The sequence below is a fragment of the Poecilia latipinna genome, unplaced genomic scaffold (genome assembly GCF_001443285.1).
Source record: "Poecilia latipinna isolate Pla-1442-1.1 unplaced genomic scaffold, P_latipinna-1.0 Scaffold3092, whole genome shotgun sequence".
Lineage (NCBI taxonomy): Eukaryota > Metazoa > Chordata > Actinopteri > Cyprinodontiformes > Poeciliidae > Poecilia > Poecilia latipinna.
The window spans coordinates 31090-48195 of NW_015115708.1; the positions used below are offsets into that span (position 1 = coordinate 31090).

Consider the following 17106-nt stretch of genomic DNA (forward strand, 5'->3'; position numbering starts at 1 on the left):
TGTGTGTGTGTGTGTGTGTGTGTGTGTCTGGGGGTTTAACAGATATGTTTTGTGATTTCACAATAGGTTTAAGTGTATTACTGCCGGTGGGTCCAAGGGCTTCAGTGGTCATTCCATGACCTTTTGCCTCACTGTGATACAAATGTAGGTAAATAAACAGCTAAATGCCACATGGCTTAAATACACTCAGGGTCACACTGTGGTCAATAATAATTTACAAGCAATTTCATGGAAGAGGTATTCTTGTAATAAGGGGTAGCAATGGATTTGTGCAGCTGCTGGACCTTATGGACATGCTCATGAGTCCTCTGTATTTTGTTCATCCCTAGCAACAAAAGGTGGCTATGCACACCCCTTGAGCTTTTCTAAGTTTTTTTAACATTTAAATGATAGTATTTGCAGCAGGTTCTTTCCTCCAAGGAGGCATCCGACCTCATCAGGGGCTATAAGAAGATGGATGGAGCTGAAAAAGAACAATCCTGAAAAGAAGAAAAAACAAAAACAAAACACTGAATGACCTGAAACTATTTGACATTCTTGAGCCAATATGACTGAATTCAGGCTATTTTGCAAAGAGGAATGGACATAAATTCCAGCTTTAAATGTGCAAAGCTGGTACGGACATGTCTCAGTAGACTTGCGGCTGTAACTTAATTATTTAAGTTAATTATTCAATCAATTTAGTTGCAACTATCTGCTGAAGTATACTGCAGTTTGCTGGAAAGAAATGAGCAGATATAGGGTACTACCAACAGACAGTTATTTGACAGAAGCAGACTGTTAGGCAATATTAAAGTAAATCAGACGAGTTAAAATGTACCGTAGTGTCACACAGAGACACTTAAGATTATTAATGCCGCTGTATCCTGTATTATAATAGGAAGCCGAGGGATACAAATGGAGAAATATTCATGTTGCGATGATGTGTGTTTTGCTGAGTCGGAGTCAGAGCCATTAAATATACTGTCTGTTCATTGCCATTAGCTGCAAATGCTCAGAGGAAAAAAAATAAAAAATAAAAAACCTGACTTTGACATCTAATCCTCTTACTCGAAAGAGGACTAATGCACACAGAGTCTATGCTGCAAGTGCATCTGACAAACAAATCCATTTTTATGTGTATACGTTGATATCAATGAGAGTCCTATCAATGAGAATCTCTTTGGACTTGTTCCTGTCTCCTCCCTCCCTCCGCTCAACCAGATGGCCTCCCTGCTAACGGAGCACTGACACCAGATGTGCAGCTCCCGTGTCGATTCGGAAACCAGCTGGGCTGAGTGTGCCAGTGGTTCTGTTAATGAAAATGGCTAGACCTGGTGTGTGAGAGCGTGTGTGCGTGTGTGTACCCACGCGCGCTTGTTGTTTACTGTGGTTCAGTGGCATGTGACAGTTTGGAAACTCTCTGTGGGTGGAGGGGGGGATTTTTTCAAAGCGAGCCACAGCCAGTTGCGCCGCAGCTCAAGTCAGCCATGTAGTGCTCAACAGCACACCCACCAAGTTTTTTAAAAACACAGCCACCTCTCCCCAGCAAAGTCCCTCTCTGCATCCCGCTGTATTGGATTCTGTTTTTATTTCAGTTTCTCTCTGTCTTTTACAGCCACCATATTCCTTTATGCATCAGCATAGACTCTTTCCTAACCTATTTAGCTGCAAGGGGATCACCGGGCTTATTACTAATTCATGCTCGCTGCCTAAACAAAGGAGTAAGAGTACACACTATCTCTGGTAGGATTTGTCTGGCTGTGACTGGTTGCAATAAAATATGTTCATTTAAATGAATTATTGCTCTAATTCCGATTGCTCGCAGATACCATTGTGGGACCAAGGTAGCACCGTAATGAACATTTAATTCTGATAAAACCTCGAACCCCGGCTAATGAAGTTGTTACCACATGCCACGCTCTGTCATTTATAAATTTACTCAGAAACGATTCATTACTACACATCATTCCACTGATCAATTAAATGATAAGGACACAAAGGCAGGCTGTTTGCTTGGAAATATCTCGGACAGCTTCCGCAGTATGACAAATCAGCTAATTGAAAATATTGTAGTGGGAATAAGTATTACTTCTTTTAAAAAAAGGTAACCCTCCCAACTCTCTCCCCCCCCCCAAAAAAAAGAGGAATGGAAGTCCTGCTGCGATAGCCTTGTTATCAGAGGTGATTATGCCTTGCAGGCCATCTCCCAGGATAGGAGGTATGGTGGTAGGAGGGTTTAGGGGGGGAATTATTAATACCAAATAGCTGAAGAGGTGGATGAGATTCCTCCAGCTCTTGAATGCTCTGACAGATGATACTTGCACTTACAGGATAAATTATAGGCTTTAAGTTTTTTTCTAAGGGTATGTGAATTTCGCTCACTTTTCTGACTGTCATATTTTTAGCATTTGTTGAGCCAGAAGTGCTGCACGAGAGAAACATGAAAAAGAAGATTCCTTGAGGATTCATCCCATTAAGCCTGCACAGCCTGAGATGTGACTTCAGATATTGAAGATCGTGTAAGAACCTATTTGCTTGCACCCCAACTTTTCCAAAAATAAAACCCAGTGGATGGATATGAATAAAATTTATTTTCCAAAAGGCACGTTAGGTTTATATCTTTTACAGGATATAGAAAGCCTTCCACATTTATTGACAAGAAAATGCCAGCCTATAATATGATAGGAAAAGTCACAATTTTTTATTTATTTATTTTTTTTAAATGACCATTGCGATTAAAATAACAGAAGCAAAAAATAAATATTGCAGAATTTATGTGTACTTTACCTTTATAATTAAAAAAAAAATAGTTATCCACAACTTTGGGTTTCTTGACCACTTTTCAAAACGAGTAGGACAACAGAAAATATGATTTGAATAACTCAGTTTTTGCAGATTTTAGCTTTTTTAAATAAGTCAAACTGAAAATTGTCAGAAGGGTAACTATAGAATTGTGCATGTTTTGGACTTTTTGTAGTTACAAAGTTGTTCATGCGTGAAAAATCATATGCATACTCTGTCTATGTCAACAGCTTGGCAGGAAACAGTGTTCACATCAAACTGTTTTGGACGTGACACAAAGCTGATGAGGTTAAGAGTAGTAGTGTATAACTCTACCAGGTGTACGGTGGCTGACCTGGTGGAGAAGAAGCAACGAGCTCAACAAACTTACTATTAATCACTTGATTCGTGGGAAATGAAGGACTTCGTCACAAGGATTGTGTACAATTGGTAAACTCATATTATACAATCGGTGAACGCAGACAGTGTGCCTATACTCAAGTATAATCTTGTATAATGTGGAAGGACAAAGTGATCTATAATGGGAGGCTCTCGGTTGTGTATTTATTACAGAACTTTAATCTGACAAGAAATTTTATGTTGTCTTTGGAATTTCCTCTCCAGAAAACCTTTGGAGTAGTCGGCTTCAGGCTCAACCCAGGTCTTATTGCACACATCTTGATGGTATTTCATTGGCAAAACATAAAATGGACCAACAAAACAACTGAGACTATTAGTCATTTGACCCACAAAAGTTTGGACTGTTGATGGAATGCACAAAAACCTCTGAGATATCAGTCTCCTTAGCACACTTGAAGTTAAACATGTATTCCTTTATCAGATCTAGCTACACAATGTCAAATAAAAAATGCCATTTGCTTTCACATCACACAGTGTGATTTGTGATACCCAATTATTACCATTGAAACAAGTAACATTTGTCATACACAGAACCCGATTGCAGCATATTATACGTTACACTGAGGTACAGAAAATGAAAATCAAAGCCAGGTGTACTCTGGGCTGTAAGCGAAGCAATAATTTGCTGAGGGACTGGATGCTCCAGTGGGTGTGTTGTTTTGTGGTGTCCCATCAATTACATTCCCTGAGAGAAAACACCCGACTGTTTTCTGTTTTTTTACCAAAGCCAGGGGTTAATGAGGCTTTGCACAGAAGTCTCTGCCACCAAGTAATTGGAGCAACTTAACAATCATAAGTGCGGCCTTTGGAGCTGTTGGGAGCACAGACTGAATACAACTTTATTAACTAGAGGAAAGCCATCTTGTATTGATTGACCTCCTTTTCATTCGTTCCTTTTCTTTCTTTTTTTTTGTTTTTTTTATTTTTGACATCTTCTCCACACCTGGTCCGCGTGCTCCGGCTTCAAAGAAAACATCGAAGACGATCACAGAAGGACACCGTAATTAGAGGAGAAAATTCACAGCAGGGCATCGTAATTAGAAGAGAACATTTTCTCACGTTCTAGTCCATTTCAAAGCACCTGCAAGCTTACGTTGAGGGGGAGAAGAAAATCTCTCATTGGTTTGGGCATTTGTAGAGTTATTTTTCGCTGTTTGAATTTCAATTTTAATGGATTTTTACCATAACCTAACAATGGGAATGATTCTATTATTGGAGTCAATTTTGGTGCCTTCATCTTGGTACAGTGGTTCATGAAAATTCATTCTGGATTCCAGTTTTATGTGGATCAAAAAATGGCCAGGCTGTCAACAGAGTAGTCTGTTTACATGCTGTGGGGGGTTGTTGTTTGATTTTTTTTTTTTTTCTCCTTTCCAGAGGAGACAGGATTGTCAGTTTCCTTACGCCTCCTAGCAAGAGAATATGGCTTGGCATCTATGTCCATGCTTCCATCTGTCAGTCATTCATTTCATTTCTTACACTCACGACCTTTCTGCTTTCTGATACGTGACACAGTTGCCGTCTCGTCTATTCCTCTCCCTTTTTTACATCTGACCGCAGACGATCGGGCTTGGCACACGGCGCTGTATGCAGATCAGACGGAGGAGTCGGTGCAGACCGGCTCCAGCATGTCAGCGGCAGAGAAGTGCAGCACTTCATAGTGCAGCATCAGCCTCTCACAGCAGTCATTTTCACTGTGATTTAAGGGCTTATTACACAGCCTGAAGGAAGAGTCCCATCACTCTGCGGTGCCCCATAAATCATCAGAGGGGAGCACTCCGGGATGAATGATCGCTTGTCCATTAGAGGACTGACTGACAGATTACGAAACCATCAACAAACATGATTTGATGAAATCAGATAAAACATTGGAAAGAGAAAAAAAAATCAAATGGATGTGATCCGTCTTTATATTTTGAACATCTGAGTTAACAGTGCCGGTTCCCCTCGTATGTTGCATGTGTTTACTGACGGGGTGCTTCGCTTCATCTGTCAGCCTTGAAAGAATTTTCTCAGTTGTTAATAGAGATCAGCAGGAAAGCTTGCTTTTTATTTGTTGTCACTTAAGACTGTATAAGTGCAAATAAAATTACTTTTTGTGTTTAAAATTGCACTTGCATATACTGTTTTTTTTGACTTGCAACATAATTACTCTGACTTAGTGACAGTACACGATGGGGAAATCAGATGTAAAATCACATTCCAAATGTTTCCTTATTCACTGGTTTTCAAGAAAACATTTAGGGTTTAGCTTAAAAGAACGCCTCTGAACAGATTATTATCAATTTGTGCAATTCTCCCAACTGCTATGAGGCACATAGAATCACACTCTATTCTATTTGATTTACTGCAACTATAAACAAAAAAAATGAAGGTTAAGTATTGTATGGAAATTTATCACGGTTTCTAGTTCAACCTCAGCATAAATCATATTATCAATATTACCCGTCACGGAAAAGGCAAAACCGTAAAAATACTAACTTCTGCAATGCCACAGTCTTTCTTCTTTGGCAGATTGTCAACATGTTTTAATGCTTTGCCATCTAATAATACCCACCTTGATTTATTAGTCAGTACCAACCATTATTTTATTTCAGTCTCGTTAAAAAAAACAATGCAAAAATGTTAGTATTTGTGTCATCTACCCTTTTTAACCCCCATTATTTCTGGAATATAAAGGAATTTTAGTGTTTTTATGTGAAGTTTCAGTAGAGCCAGTAATATTTAGTCAAAATGCTGCTGATGTTTGACTAAAACTGCGCGGTTGGAAGCTGCGCTCCACGACTCACAGATTCACAGCTTATCATGTCTGAAAGTGAGCGTCCGTCTGCTGCCTTTAGCCCAGTTGGCAGCCTGGTGGCTGTTGCTCATCTGTCCCCAAGCCAATGTGAGCACATCACCGATCTGGACCAGGATTAAAGGACCTAATACTAACAGCTGTGCTGAGATTAGCCATGTCAGTATTTACAGTTATTTTGTCAAGCAGCGCAACCACACACCCTGCTCAAATAATGAGCAGCAATGTTTGAATATCCGCGTGTGTTCGAATTAAGACCTTTCCGTTAGACTGGTTTTGAAAAGCACTGTGTACATTTGTTGATGGGGAGAACGTTGGTGGATAGGCACTTGGGACTGATTTGGAAGTGCGTGGCGAACGGGACTTATATAGTGTTAGTGGATAAACAGAGCTGGCAGAATGCTTGGAAGCAGCCGCCTCCTTTGTTTCAACAGAATGTAAATTATAAATGCAGAGGGGGACAAACAAAAAAGAAGATTGACGAAGGAATATTGAGAGAAGCTAACTTGAGACAAACATTTTGTCTAGATAGTTGGAATTTTGTTTTGTTTCGTTTTTATGTAGAGGTACTATGTCATACCTGGAGATTAGAAAATGTTTTTTCTCTTGTTAGATTCTAATCTATGAATGTGATGGAAGCAAAGGAAACAGATCTTGGAAATGTTTCTGAGGCAGCAGGTCTGTAAGTATTAGCTGCTCCCTTCCAATGGATCCCTGTGTACATAGAGGATACATCCTCGTTGCCCTTAAGCATATAAGAGAGTAGGCATAGATGTGATTAACATAGATTTGGGGTGAATAATCTCCTAAACTGCTCATTGGATCATTGATGTTGGAGGCTGGGGGTGGCATATAGTAAGAGCTTATTGCAAAGCAAATTACAAACCACCTTTAATTTCTTTATACTTTCCTACTAAGATGCCAGACTTTCTTTTAATCTTTTAAAGTGGTTTGAATCAATAGTTTTTAAGGATTTGTAGAGGTCTATGAGAGGTTTATTCAGACTTTGGGACACTTCTTTACTCGCTCTCTGTCGTGCCTTTGGTGCCGTTAGTGCTAAGCAAATGGAAAACTAATAAACAGAAGACAAAAGAAAGAGTGTTCGGTGTAAAAAAATAAAAAAATCTCATCAGTATCTGAAACATGCTGTTTGTCCATAACATGAAACACCTTGTGTGGCAGTGGCAGGCTAACTTCATTTTGATGGAGACAGATGATGATTTAGTAGCATATTTCAGTACCCTTCTAGTTAACTATGAACTCACAAAGATAAAGAAGAATTTAGTGTTGTAAAATAACCACTACCACTAACGGTCACCAAGACTTTTGCCCTTAACATTAAAAGCTTTAATGACAGGTAGTGTAGCTGCTCTCTGTGCTGCCCTAATGGGGACCTCTGAATTCATACCATGTCACAAGACACAGACAATAGACCAACAACAGGGATCAGAAGCTCCCATTACCAATTAAAAAAAAAAACGTTTTCATCAGGCTTCAGCCAATACCTGGGATCTAATTAGGACATCTGTACTATTGGTAGCTTTTGTGAAATTAAAAGACTTTTCTCAATTTGAGACCCCCGCTTTACCGTTAAAATGTGTCTTTACACTGTGAAGTAAGTAAGGTGGAGCATCCAGTTGCCCTGAAATGTGAGTTCTTAGTTGGGTGTCATGGGGGACTAGCATGTGTACCACGCATCCCCCTGTTGTCAGCTCACATGAAGCTACTACATGAATCCCATATTTGATCTCTGTACCTCCTTTTTTCTGTTCAAAGTTCTTCAGCCAATCATCGAAATCAAAGCAAAAATACCTCCCGTGTATTATCGGTTAACGTGCTAACACGGCATTACCATATTAATTAGTTTCTTTTTGTGCCGAATGCCAACAGTTGCTTCGTAGCTCCAGGTATTCATTCAAATACATTTGCACATATTTATATGCTGTCCAAACAAGTACATATTGAGGCCCATCTGTATGCGTCCGTGCACAGAGGGATAAAGCCAGGATGCCGCGGTAAACACAGCTCGGCAACCATCTCCAGTGGCCATGATGAGTTCTGTTTGATCCTGTTAGATTGTGCAGATGTACAGATTATCCCTGGCGGTTTTTACCGTCTCTTGCATCCACGAAGACGGAATCAAAGCAGAAGAAGATATAGAACGTGTCAAAAAATCCTGACAGCGTCTTTCAAAGAGAAGTGTGCAAAAATGCCAGCTTTGACTATGAATCATTTACAGAACTGCGAGGGAACACTATTAGATATTATTTTGATGTTTTCCATGACTGTGAAAACACAGCGACAGCCCCTGCTTGCAGTCAGAAAAGAAGAGAGCCTGCAAGAAAGCTCTTTCCCTTGGTGACTGCTGCTTTAGTGAAGCAAGGCGGATAAAATGCTGGATTCTGATCCCTGACTCATTTTCCAGCTCATGTTGTGCATCTCGACAATATTGCTGTAAGGGTCTACGATATCCACGGACTGAGAGAAAAATAATGTTATCGACCTTTTCTATATTTTGCTTTCATCTGCTACCCCCCGCCCCTCCTCTCGTTTACTCCTCAAATAACTGCATGAGCAGCATCTCGGTTTATGAACACAGGGCATCGGTGCCTCCCAGGCACATAATTTTAAAGATTTCTTTAATAGCCGTGAAAACCGGAAGAAAATAAATAAAGCTAGGATAATAGAACAGAAGAAAATAATGGGAAGACAAATTAACCTACCTTAAATCTTTGAGCAAATGTTACGTTAATGGTAACGCAAATAAAAACATCTGGATTTTCCAGCGTATATAACGATGACACTGAGGCTGAGAGTCAAGAGAAGAAGAAAAAAATTGCATAGGTGAGTGTGGGAGATGCAGCAGTGTGTTCTTGGGAAGAGATGGATGCAGACTGTGGTTATTAATTATGGATGTGCAGATGTGGTCTGAGGGAATGCTGTTACAGTAACTAGAGGCGAGGCGAGTCAAAGGCACAGCAGCGATGTGGAGAAGCCAAAGGAGGGCAGATCCAGCCCATGCCATCCACAACTTCAATTTACATTACACGACAGGAGAATGGAGGTTAATTAAACATGACAATGGTGGAGTGTTTAACTCTTCGTAGTGGCTGACTGGCTTCTAACTCAAAGGCCAAAGCATGCATAACTAATGCGGTACGAACATACAGAAAAGTGTGAATTCATGTGCACACTTGCCATGAAGGGAGGCTTTATGAATAAAACTGCGTAAACCGCATGTTTTTAATCCTTTGTTCGGCGTTGTTAGCAAATAGTGGGGGGACATGAACTCCTGCTCATGTGAGCTCAAATCGCAGCAGAAAGTAAAACTGCATCTAAAAACTCTGCAAAAATTTCGTGTTGCCACAGGCAAGCTCACATTTGGACATGCTTCTATTTCCAACCTTCACATTAACTCTAATTGGTTTTGACACTAATGATGCCAAAAAGCAAAGCAAAGCAGAGCTAGGTTTGCAAGCTGTCCGCTTATACTTTGGGAGACTGCTGATTTTGGCTACCCTTGACTGCCGGGTCTTCCGCTGCTCTTTACATTTGTGTCAGTTGTCAAAATGGCAATGAACTGAGACTAAAACTGGTTCACATACAATCTGAATCATTAGGAAACATGCTGGATTAGACAAGTGAAACTTTTACCCCTCAGCCTGCAACATTAGGTAGCAAGTGGGAGAGTTTAGTTACCTGGTGTTTTAAAGAATATACAGTATATAATGATTTTTTTAAATTGTCTTTTTAATCGTGTTTGGACTTATGCTTCACCGGAGGTTGCTTATTTCCATTTCCCTCCAGTAATGGCAAAGTTGCCACCTTCAATTTGAGCCTAGTCTTTAATTCACCACACTAGAAATGACTGACCTGTGACAAAAACAGTAATTTAAAAACATCAAATTCTGTCCTAATGGTGTTATTTGTACCACAATTTCTAAATCAAATTCCCCATCTCGTACATAAACGTGAATCAATACGTTTCCCCCAGACAACTCTGTCAAACAGATGTTTATTAGTCCGACAATTAGTGGGTTTGTAAGACAGTGAATGGAAGCAAATGGAAAAACGACTTTTTATGCTTTATGAATTTGATTTTTTATTTATTTTTTTTTTACTTGTGAAGGTCTGGTTGCACAACACTGGCATCAGCCTTTCTTTAGTTTCTCATTGCATGTTGTTTGGCCTTAAAAAGTCACTTTGAGATGAACCTATGCAAGCGGTGGTTGGATCTGCTGTTAAACTACTGACAGCCACACAGCAGCTGCAGTAAGATGCACTCTTGATTTCACCCATTTAGCATTAGAAAAAAAAAAAGAAACTCAATGTTGTGCTGACGCAAGACAAATAAAAGTAATAAACTATGGTAAAATATTTAGTGCAAAAAAAATACCCTCTCTTGCTCACAAACAAAAACCATTGCTTTTTGCCTTAATGCCAAGGTACCTACTGTTTCATAATCATGAGGCAAAAATCGTTTTTGAAAAGAGATTGTTTTTGGTATGTTAAGAGAAATCGCTCCGCATTACCTGTTTACTTTTACAAAGGTCTCCTGCGATGATAATCTTTGGTGAAAGCAGGAATGCAGTCAGCGATCTAATTCATCACTGTCCGCGTAATTTATCACCCTGATGAATACCAGAAAAAACTGACAGAAATTCATTTTGGGACTTCAAGGTTCTCTGGCTCTAAAATTTGATGACATCTGCTCCGTAAGTGACTGCGCTGTTTCACATTAATGCCACGTTTTACCACTCAGGAGTGTGAGAGAGCCATAAATGAATGCCAACAACCTTAAGGTTTCCACATCTCCGTTCAGGATAACATTATTCATAAAAAGTTGATTCAGTTGTGTTCTGTACTGCCGTAGAGAAGACAAAAATATAATGGCTAATGTAAGTCTGGACTGGGCTTCTAGCCTCTAGCAAGCTGCTTAGAGTGCATGTCCCTCAGGGGACATTCTGTAAATGCTCCTCATCTCCCTGCTGATCTTAGTCCTGACTGATTGCTGATGACTTTTTTAGGCCACAGACATGTTAAGTTGTTCATTTATGCAAGGAAGGGGAAAAAGAAAAGAATCCCTGGTGCAAATAGCCCCTTTCGCCCTGAAAATGTTATCCCACATGACTGTGTGTCAACATTTCCGTCTTGGTTTCTGTTCCTGTGTCCTGAACGGTGATGATGCGTTTGCAGTCCACAGCAAAGCTTGCGATATATGTATACAGATGTTTTCTATTTGTTTCTGTGCGTGTTTGTATGCATGCATGTGTCCGTATGTATTTTCTGTGTGTGACAGATGTGGAACATCCTTGACTTGTTGAGAAAGTGACACACACCCTACAGGCTATGTTCTTGAAAGAGATTCTTCAGCAAACTCCAAAGCACAATTTAGCAGATCCCTGTCACGAGAAATCTGTTGGCTTTAAAGCTTTTTTCAACACAGGACCACTGACTGCACACACGACTGACTTGTTCATAATTCATGACAACAGGCTCAAGTCCGTTGTGAAGGATTCATACCACTTGAACCTTTTTCCGCATTTTGTGGCATTACAATCAGAGATTCTTTTGTTTTTTTTTGTTTTTTTTTTGTTTTTTTTTAACAAAATCTGCTTTTCGCATTGAGTTTTTTGCAGCAAATATCTGCAAGCTGCTTAGAGTGCATGTCCCTTTCAAATTTGCACACATTTCAAAAGGATCTGAGCAGAAACTCCTTCAAAAAAAGTTTTGATTCAGTGTAGATGGATTGAAAGCATCAACACATCATGATGCTGCCACCTCCAGAAAAAGTCTTCAACATCTTTTTCTGCATGTTTGCATATTGGCCAAGTTTGATTTCCTCTAGACAGAACACCTTCATGCACACATGTCCCAGGAAAAGAACTATGAAGGTTTTTTTCTTTTAATAAGGGCTTTTTTCTTTAACTGTTTTTTGATAAAGGCCAGATTTGCGTGTTTAACAATTTGTTGTCCTGATTCTCCCACCTAAATTGTGAATCTTCAGGTCTTCCAGAGTTGCAATGAGTCGCAAGGTCTTCACTGAATATTGCTCTTGTTAATCATCCTGTCAGTGTGAATGTCGATGCTGAATGCCAATACACGGCACCTTTTCAGATTTTTATGTATAAAAGGAAATCCATTAGAGCTGTGCAAAGTATCATGATGATGCAATTTTATTTTTTGTATTTATTTCAGGGTTTTTAAAAAAAAACAAAGAAAACAAATAACCAGTAGAACAAGAGAAAACATGTGCACACATAACCAAGAACAAAAAATTAAATGATTACTGCTTTTCTGTTTGAAAAGGAATAAGAAGTGAATACTTATTTAAGTCTTCCCCTTATCCCAATTTAATAAAAATATATCACAGATTATTGTGGATTTTATTCATAAATAGTACCATTTGATAAATCACAATGTCCTGCAATTTTAATAAATTAGACTTAAAGAATTATTGTGTGTAAGAAAACTAATATCATGTATTACTCTGATGACTCTTTTACAACACTTGTAGTGTGTAATATCGCAAATACAATCTATTGCTTGGATGCTGTATCAGGTAGAACACTATATATGTCAAGCCTTTGTACCATATGTTTAACTTTGCATATTGAGAGTTAATCATAATTATTGTTGTCATTGTAATGTTGATCAATAGCGCCTCAGTTAAAATGTGTTTATGGTTCAACGTAGTCCTGGAAACCAAACATAATTTTCCTTCCATTTTCTGTATCTGTGCTATTTTGTGTCAGGACATCAAATAAGAAAAATACATTGAAATTTGACAGCAGTTTGCAAGACAAAAATGTTATAAAGCTTTAGTGGCTGAATACCTTCGCTAGGCACTGTATTTTTGAGCAGAGCTCCTGTTTGATATGCAGCCTGAATGCAGTTTAAAATTCTGTTTGTTTCCTAGATGATGCAAGCTTTATCTACATGCGGCACCGCACTCCGTCACTGCATCTGTGTTTCCCAAATGGAAATACAGCCATCTGTTACACACAGAAAACTCACAAGGTGTTTGCATCTTCATCTTCCCTCCCTACTCATTAACAATTTCCCTTTTGCCTTCAGTGGTGTTTTCACTTCTGCCACAACCATTCTCTTTGTGTGAGTTTGTACAGCATGAAATTATAAAAATCCCCTCAGTGGATTGTTAGCTTACTCGCCCACCAACACACACCTATAAACGAGGCACACTTGACTTTGTGTTGTAGAAAGTAAACAGACTGCCGGCTGAGTTAATTTTGTTATTTTGTCACCCGACGCCATCTGTCCGTCACACCTTGTTTATTTCTTGCTTTGTGTAATGAACTAAACAAATGTCTTCCTGTTTCAGATTAATTGATAAACAGATTCAATTAGACATATTTGCTATACTTACTATAAGCTACATTATTTGTAACCGAGCTCAAATAGTAATTTAAAAGAAAATGCTATTTTGCAAAATGGATAGGCAATATGGACGAGAAAGATTTGTTACCTGTTAATAGCCAATTACGCAGAAAAAATTATTCCAGGTTGAAACATTGTAATCTAAGCACATGTGATCATGCTTAGATTCATTTTTGTTCACTGTACTTTGTGGAATATTTTTTTTTTCCTCCATATATCCAGTGGAAACCAAATGTCTCCTTTCAAACAAGAGCAAAGAGAGCACTCCACCGGGTTGCTCCGCAGTATGGAAGGCTACACTTACAAGGTGCTCACAGCTGCATGATGTAAAATATCATTTTCATGATGTAAGTGAATATAGTTGGTCTTTGATATTTTTTAGCACTCTCCATGCAACTCTTTAGCTCTTTTGCCAAACTGAAGCTAAGATGGTGACTGTGTGCTGCACCACTTTAAGGTTTTACTGAAGCTTCCCCTCTCTCTATTACCCACACACAGAGCAAAGCTCAGAAACGTTGAGAGAGACCTCAGCTGTAGCGAAATTTAGCATTTATCTGAAGCATATTACTACAATCACAAATATTGAAAACTTAAGCTATAAGCAACTCAGGTTTTTAACTTTTGCGTTTCCTGCCGCTCTGTATTTGTCTGCCTGTCTTTGTCTGTAAGGGGGGTAGCAGCAGTAGGAGGGGCTTTCCCAGGATGCCATTCAAACTAGAACATTCACTGCTTATGAAGCAGGTGCATGCAGTGGGTATTAAACCTCCTGATGTTATGCAAATGGAAATTTGACTTCATAATCATAATTGTTCATCTTAACACTGTTGATGGTGTGTCTGAGTGGTTCCCCTAGGAAATATAATGCCTACTTTCTGAATGACTATAGTGAATTTGTTATTAAAACTCTTCATCTTACATGTTGTACGTTATGAAATAGCATAAAAGGATTATTTCGAACATGATGGAATCTACAGGAGCATCGTTGTTTTTATTGAAACGGCGGAAATCTGGCTTTTAGATGACAACCAGTCATCTTTTGAGAGCGGGTGAGCATACAGAACCTGTGGTGAAATTACGAAATGTCCCTTTTCAGGAAAGTGGAAATATAATTGCATGTCCACATGTTAATAAACTGCATGTTAACACAGCAGGAGGATGTCACTTTTGTATGAATTTGGGACAAATTGTAATTTTGACCTACAAATGATGTAAGAAAAGGAAATCAAGAGACGCCATGACAAAAAATATGGTAAAAAATGTTAATATTCGTCCTGCAGCTCTTTGTACAAAATGTCTAGCCAAATGTTTTTACAAAGAGGTGATGGTACGAGAAGGAGCACAACTGGTTCTTAGCAGCAATTTCTAGGCCACAGATTTGGCCACTCAAAGTTTCGGACTTTGTTGCAAATGTTAAATTATTAATGTTATTTCATCACAATAAGAGAACCAGAGACAGGCGTGTAAATGTGTCCTCCGGGCAACATATAGATATAAGTACTAGTCCAAAATGTGTCTGTCAAAATGTTTCCTAATTGCCTGAAAACCAAGCTCAAGATTCAACTTTAAACGGAACAACCTTCAATACACAGTAAGATATATCATGGTTAATGTGCCCCACATTTTTCAGATTTTTGCTTTTTAAAAATGTGAGGTTACACATAGAGGTTGCTCACAGCAGCACTACTTTCATGATTATCAGCGTATTATTTATATAGAATTCAGATCTCCAATAATGACAGATGCTAGCATACGTCTGCATTCTGCTTTCTCTAATCTTCAGTTTGTAATCACTTAAATTGATAGTCATGTAAAATATAGTTGTGTAACAGAGAAAAATGCCTCATTGTCTCTTTTCTTCCTTCAAGGATGCTCGGCGAGATACGCTGCACAAAACGTCTCCAATTTTTTTACTGTATATATCCCCTCTTCTGATCACGTAATGAGTCTCTGTATACTTATTTGTTTTCACAGACTGCCACCTTGTCACGTACCTTTACCACCTATTGTTCCATGAAATGAAACCCATTTACAAATTATTCTCCTTCTGATTTGATAAATGTAACTAGCAAATGGGTGAGACCCCTGAATGCCTTGTTTGAATAATTGAGCAGTACTCAATCAAACAGCATTAGGCAGCGGTGGCAGGCACAGCATCTGAAATAATTACCACCAGACAACAGACTACACATTACTGCTGCCTCTGCGGGGGTTCCTCATTTGAGAAAAACAGATTAGAACACCAGCACCTCCACCCCATGTCTCACATGCCATCGTACGCACCACCCACAGAACGCCGCACGGGCCTCTTAGCGAGATCAGGCAGGGGAAAGGGAACAGCCACTACAGCGTGGAAGGCGGTAGGACGGCGGCCATTCATACATACTGTCAGGACTGAATAAATCACTGCCAGACTACCAGCAGCGCTGATGTATTTGACCACGCTTTCACAGCCTTTTAAATTGACAGCAGCCTATTAAGAAGAAATTGCACGCAACAAGTAATTCACTTCCAATTTACACGGACATGATTCGGCACACTCCATCATAAAGCAACCAAATTATTATTAGAAACAAAATAAAACCCCAAAATTGTAGTGATTTCACATTGTTGTGAAAGTTGGTAATGTCTAAGCACTGCCATGAATATAATTTGGTCAGAGAATTTCTGAAATATTTTAATCTAAATACACATTTGCAAAAACAAGCTAGTATTTCAGCAGGCATATACACACTGAACCCGTTTACATTTTGTCACATAACAACCACAAACCATTATGTATTTTAATAAGATGTCTTGTGGTAGACTAACTCATATGAAAGGAAAATTACACAGTTTGAGAAGGATTTGCAATAGTCCATTTTTTGCAACGTAAAAACTCGAGTATGTACAATACCTGAAAATCGAGACCATCCACCTAATGACGGGACAGCTGTAGTCATAGCAACCGCCAAGAGGCCATGTTGACTGTAGAGGAGCTGTGGAGTTCCAGAGCACAGATGGGAGAGTCTGCTGAGGGAAACCATTTCTCTTGTCCCACATCCAACTGAGATCATGTAGAAATATCTGTTAAAATGCATTCAAAGAAAATGGACAATAATTCTGTAGATATCCAAAAAAAAAAAAACTTAGTTGTAATGTTTGAATTTGTTCATAGCTGCTGAATAGAAATACACACCACACTTTTCTGATCTGTATTTGTCAAAAATGTGGGAAAAAAAACTTTATTTTCCTTCAAAACCACAAATCTACACCACATTGTGTCGGTCTATGACACATACTTCAAATAAATCCGTAAATAAGTTTCTCTCTGTTTTCTCTCTGCGCTCATCAGAAATGTTCAAATGACATTTTTTTTTTTTTTTTTAGTTTTCACTTACTTCTCTGTCAGTATCTTTACACTTCATGTACCCAATTATCTAGTTTTCAAGTTTTCCCCCTGTTTACGTCTGAGTTTTAAAGCCTCCCGGGACACGATTTAGAAAAGCATTGTCAACACGGGGACAAGCAACGCTGTTGTGTGCCTGGACGGATGCAACGTTGCCTGCAATGGAATGGGTCACTAAGCGTACACTACAACATGACAGCCAACCAGGCATACGTCTGTGCCAAAGTAGTGTTGCAACTGAGACTCGTTTACAGCGGGATGTGATTGACAGCTGGGCCAAAGGGCCACTGGCTGCTTCCTGATTTCCTTTTCACTCGAGGTGTCCTCGGGGACTTGGAATTCA

The 17106-nt window shown here is 39.1% G+C and overlaps 1 protein-coding gene and 1 long non-coding RNA gene across 2 annotated transcripts in view; both read left to right on the plus strand.

Moving 5' to 3' along the window:
* Positions 1–17106, plus strand: part of LOC106940102 (roundabout homolog 2-like) — a gene marked incomplete at both ends in the record, with an annotated part of 56104 nt that overhangs the window by 29023 nt on the left and 9975 nt on the right. The window lies entirely within an intron of this gene.
* Positions 2911–3626, plus strand: LOC106940101 (uncharacterized). The gene is made up of 2 exons (XR_001423000.1): positions 2911–3213; positions 3388–3626. It is a non-coding gene; the product is annotated as an uncharacterized LOC106940101 (long non-coding RNA).